General features: G+C 34.4%; 1 protein-coding gene across 2 annotated transcripts in view; it reads left to right on the top strand.

The window, feature by feature from the left end:
- The first annotated feature begins 4,762 nt into the window (after positions 1 to 4,762).
- Positions 4,763 to 6,000, top strand: part of LOC136031879 (zwei Ig domain protein zig-8-like) — a 189,786-nt gene continuing 188,548 nt past the window's right edge. Inside the window, exon 1 of one of the 2 annotated variants that reach the window (XM_065711822.1) lies at positions 4,763 to 4,874. The gene's annotated coding sequence lies outside the window, so the exon portion shown is untranslated. Of the gene's footprint in view, positions 5,049 to 6,000 lie in introns of both variants that reach the window. The other variant, XM_065711820.1, reaches the window with a different exon arrangement.

Here is a 6,000-nt window from a genome sequence, read left to right as displayed (position 1 = left end):
ACAAAGGTTGGGGGCAGGATTGGGCCCTGAGGCCCTCTTCTAAATGTGTCCATGTTTATTGTAACGACATAACTTGGCATTAAAAATAAAAATGTAAAATAATATAGAATGTTAGTGACGAGAAAATTTTATTGCTTAAACTTGAATCTCAAACAGCCTTTCAGGAATTCAATTGTCAGTATCAAGATAATTTGTTACGTAATTGTTCCACCCACAAAATAAGCCATTAAATCCAGTTCAAAACGGCTATATAAAAATCAAAAGGATCACATTGTTACCCTGTCATGACGGGAAGCTGTAACAGCTGTATTCTTTTTCCTGAACAATAAAACCGTCACCAGCACAACAAAAGGTATTATTAGCATTAGTAGACTCCGGGTGGTTTTCCCCTTATTTGGCAAATAAATAATTTGATGATAGCATTTCCTTTATGGAGCTGGTTAAAATTATGTTTTTAAATTGCAAAAATTAATTTTTGTTTTAGCTGGCTCTGTTTAGCCTTCACTTGTATCATTCTGGACTCAAGAAGCGCGAGTTCTTCAAAAAATAATTGAAAGAGTCTGGGTTTTAATTTGACTGAACTTCTTACCATCTGTCATAATATAGGTAAATACAGAAAATACGTTGAATTCTTAAACAGCTCGGATGTGATAATTAAAAGTACGACATACGCCATTTTTTTAACTTTTCAGGGGAGCCAATAAAACAGAGAAAAGTTTGTCGGCTGTGGTCGCTCTGGAGGATAAGACCATTGGAGATAAAGGGAACATATTCTAAGCCGACTTTTTATGCTCTTTTCAATTACATAAACTAAATTTAAATATTCCAAGCGAATTTAAAATTATTCTATTTTATAGTGTATGTCTCCTTTTTCCTTGACAAAAAAGAAGACAAATGCCATTATAGCCCCGTTAAATAATCCTCTTCTGTCAAAACCGACGCATGTCTCTTTTCATCTTCGCAACGGTACAAGAGCAGACGATTCTGACTGCAGTATTCGATTCCTCACATGGAGTTCACCATGACACATACATAACTCATTTCGACCAGAATGGTATATGTCGCACTTTTGATAATCACAGCCGGGCTTATCTTGATTTTGCTGAGAAAACAAATTTGTCAAACATTCATCTCTTCGAAGTTGTAATATTTAATACCGATCAGGGACGCCAACGAGGGAGATCCCTTCCTAAATTCCGAAAAAAAACTTTTTTGTATTTTTACTGGTAAATAGTTTTTTTTTGGTATTGTCACTGAAAAAAAAATTCCCCTCCCCAACATTTCGAAAAACAAGTTTTGCCCCCCACACCTAAAATCTGCACAGATTGGCACACATGAAATCTGCGTATATAAAATCACATAGGCTTTGTCTGTCTGTAGTATCTGCATGCACTACTACGATTTTCATTCGATCGTTAAGAAACAGCTACAGAGCACACTCTCGTGGAGATTTGAAGCATAAAATGCAAAGCCTCGCCCCTCCCCCTACCTAGGTCTTCTTAATTACAACCCCTCAACCCAAATTACTGACAGTTCTTTCCGGTCAAATTATTGATTGTTTTGGATATTCAATTAACGGGTTAAATAAAAAACAGTTTCCGAATTACAAAATTCGTTTTTCAATTAATTCTGAATTTGGTGTTCAGCAATACTTCTCGAATTTAAAACCAATATCGTTATCTTACATTTGGAGAAAATTTTCTACAGAAGTGGGGGGGGGGGTTCCGTGGTGACTTTTTCATATTTGTGAATATAGTTTGCACATCTTGAATTCGATTTGCATATCTTTTTCCTGTCTTTGCATATGTAATCAAATAAAATTGACTGCAAATCTATTGTTTCTGGGATGAACTATATAATGGAAAGCAGGACGTTTGAAAAAAAAAACTATGTTCAAGTTTATCAAGTCAGTGCATTATCGTGTTTTTCGATTTATGGAATCGATTCCCCAATGAACGGTAGTTTTCTGTGATGTGCGGATTTTCATAGGGGGTCTTTTCCGAGAGGAGAATGCTCTACTGAGGCAAATTTTTCAAATATTTTTAAATTGAAAAACGTGATCATTATTAATACGAGGGGGAATTTTCTGTGGGGAAGAGGGGAATCCCTTATGGGAGAACTTTCTTAGTGAATCTTCCGTGGGGGAGTTAACCTTAGAAAATCCATTTTTTTTAAGATCGCAGCAGCACGTGAAGGATAAGCTAGTTGTTTACATAATATTAAAGCTATACCCAAAGACATTTTAATAGGTTTTCAAAAATTATAACAGGAAAATTAATGCACTTGCTGGGATTTAAATGTGGTAGCATTTATATAAGTTTTTTTCAGTAATCAGACCAACTGATCGAGCTGCTTTTACAGATAATGCCCAGGAAATATTGGATTATGCATATCCGTTAATGTTCCTTTATACACATTTCTTTCTCTCTCTCTCTCTCTCTCTCTCTCTCTCTCTATATATATATATATATATATATATATATATATATATATATATATATATATATATATATATATATATATATATACTTCTGAACATCTAAATATATATTTTTACCACCTCCGCTTATGTTTCTGTTCCTTCTTACTCATCGTTTCGCCGTTATATATGATTTTTTCATTGTTAAAAATAAACCTAGTGTTTCCCAACTTTTTCTGTTGAATGATCGTCTGTATGTGTGTGGAGGACAGTTATATCATAGCTTATCCCAGAGTCCAGGCATGCTAATCTATTAGAATTCCATTACTCTTTCAACAATTCAAAGATTGCGTTTCACTAAAGTTGTCTATCAGAGGTACAATACAATTTTCTTTTCGTGGATGGGTTTATCCACTTTGGTGTTCAAACATCCAATGCTCAGAAAATTGCCAATTTGAATGAAAATGTCGATGAACTAGGCTGAAAAGCACAAATCCAATTACAAGTCAAGCTAAGTTGAAAACAAAACCTCAAACATCTGTATTAGATTTTAAATTCCTTATAAATCAGTGATCTCATGAGAATAACCCAAGCCGAACATACATGGTGCTTCGGTATTATAAATAACACTCATTTAAAATTATCTGTTCTCTCGCAAAACTGAAGACTAAGATACATTTTAAAACAGTTTGTTTACTAGTGTTTCTTACAGACTGATCTAGTAGTACCCTATTATTCTGTTTAACGAACAGATATGGACATACTGAACCCGTAGTTTGCCATATGAGCGGTGTTTAGCCATCGGCTCGCTGACTCTACTGTAAATTTTCAGCGTAAAAAAAAAAAAATCCAAGAAATTTTTCATGGTAAAAGTTAGATCGGTTCTTTTCAGCACTGACCAGTAGCTTAGCTAGGGAGAAGGTTTTGGAGGACGCTCCCCCCCATTGAAACTAAGAAAGACAATATAAAGTTTGTTGTTCTTAGCTATATATCATGTAGAAACCCTTCCAATAGCAACCCCCTTAAAATAACTCCGGCTCCTTCTGAATTATAATGCTCGTATCCCCTTGACACTGAAAAGTATAAACATGTATTGCACAGACCAAGCACAATCTCTGAGGAGTTTGGAAAATTGCTCAACTTTAACAGTTGTTTGAAAGTAGCTTTGAAAGCTCTAGGAATGGGAATGAGGCATACCAATTTGATAAATATTTTCTTTGCCTTGGAGGTCTGTTTCCCTACCCTAAATGTGAAGCGCATTTCGATTCTATCTTCAATCATTGCATTACCACAATTCCTTATTTCCATTACCCCAATCCTGGCGAATGTTAGACAACCAGACCTTGTCCCTGGAGGAGAGGTTTATCTCAACAGGGGAAAATGAAAGAAATGGGATCATTTTTGTCAAGCATAATGCGCAAACAAAACTAGAAGAATAATTTGTAAATAGTTCTACCGGCTTGTACGCTGCTTTGGGCTTAAACACTATAAAAGGCTATGCACAAAAAAACAATTGTCCTAACTATTTTAATGTTTCTTTGGTTTTATCTCCAGAGTGTGGAAACAAAAATATATAACTAGTACCTAGAGACACTGAAGAAACGTAGGGTCATCTTCCTAATGTTGAATTTATTCTTCCATTATCGACACAGCATTAGAATTGAAGCAAAATATCAACCTTTATATACCCTAGAAATCTAATTGAAGTTTGAATAATTCACTGAAATTATTTTAATCTGGCACTCAAACGAGAAAAGAAAATAATTTCTCTGGAATAAAATTTCTTGGAACATTCAACATTTTGTTGAAAAACGCCTAAATGAAAATGATTGTGCCCTCTTAACACGTCTCTTATTTCTTGAGAGATGTCTAAAACAGACATTTCTTTCCCACCTTCCGAATAGTTCCCAAACAATTTTCTTCCTTTCTCTTTTCTGGATATTTTATTCTATTTGTTTTCTTAACAATGATTTTGCCCGTTTGATGTACAACACTTCATCGTAATGCTTCTCTTTTCTGTTTACGTTTTTAGTTGACTCCTTAAGGGTTGAATGGCTCAATTCTTTACAATTCAAGTTTAAATTGTTTTTCTTCAAGAAATATAATATTCAGTTGCATTCGCATTTTAAAAGCACAGAAAAGGGGGTATATCCTTCTACTGTGCTTAAAAGGTATAAACTAAAATGTTTTTTGCTTATTTCTATTCGAATTTTGGTTCTACATTTTTGAATATAAAATACACACAGATAAAATCTATAAATATTTATAAGCAACACAATGTCCTTGCTTCACTATGTGGTTGTAAGAAGAAAATATGCTTCCAGTTGGTATCTGGAAATTAGAGATTCGTTGGATGCGCTCGAATCAAGTCTCTGGCCACACTCCTCGGGAAAGTTGTGGGATTTTCCCGAACTGTCAGTGTATTGGAAAGCAGTTTAGGTAGCGTCTCTGGAAGGTGTGTTTCCAGATTTTTGTAACTTTTTGTATGGTAAATAAAAATTATCAGAGACCTTCGGATAATAAATATGCGCAACAGTATATATTGCCGTTAAGTGGGGTTCTAAATATAGTGACTGGATGATAGAAATACTTACTAATAAAGTGGATTGTATGGATTTACTCTTAAGAGGCAGGTAGCTTTTGCAAATTTTTTGGGGAAAGTTCTTGAAGATGTCAAATGTATTTCTCCAAAGTGACACAAACGGTAAAAAAAAGTTTAAGGAGTGAGACAATTAATTTTCAGTCTATAATCTTCTATGGTCATCGACGATACTACGTTAGTTGTAACTGGTCTTATAGCTGTAATATAAATCACCTAGATTTGTTTGATTGGGAAAAATAATCCTATCTCAGGCTTAAAACTAAAAACAATTGTGTTTTATTCAGCAAACTTGGTGTAGCTGAAAAAATAATGAGAAAGTTGTATTTTAATACAGTTATATCTAAGGCCTTTCTTTGACTCATTGAGTTATACGCCCTAATCATATAAAAATAGTTTATCCAGTTTTTCTGTTGTTATTATTGTTCTCGAATAGTTTTCAAGAATTATTTGTGACTTGTCAATCTGTGTAGCTTAATTAAGCTAAGTACCATTCGGTATTCGATAGATTAAGACTCATAAATAATTATACTTAGAACTCACAAACATTTTCATTCAGGGAAAAGATTTAGGGGATGGTGTTAATCCTTCCCTAGTATTTTAAATTATGAAAAAGCCTTAAAAAGATTTTCCATTTACAAAAAAGGGAATAACCGACAGAAATGCTAGGTGTTTGCTTTAAATGTTACAAGCCAATGTGTCAAAACCATAAACTGAGTTACAGTAGTTTCTTTTACATATTCATTCTTCTTGAGGGAAGAGGGGGGGTCATATACGTACCCACGAACTTCTGTTGGGAGGGGAAAATAATAATAGAGTATTTGATAATTTGAGCACAGGTTGCCAATAAACTATGAACAATTAGGATTTTCAAGGGGGGCCCAAGTAACGTAGCCCCCTCCCCAGGATATGTCTCTACGGGGAGATTGGAAGCTAACACGGATTTTTTTGGCACCGAAAGGCGGACTTTGACTTTTGTTAT

The sequence above is a fragment of the Artemia franciscana genome, chromosome 10, assembly GCF_032884065.1.
Source record: "Artemia franciscana chromosome 10, ASM3288406v1, whole genome shotgun sequence".
NCBI classification, from domain to species: Eukaryota; Metazoa; Arthropoda; class Branchiopoda; order Anostraca; family Artemiidae; genus Artemia; species Artemia franciscana.
Note: the sequence above shows the minus strand (reverse complement) of the source record. Positions and strands in the feature narration are given on the sequence as shown.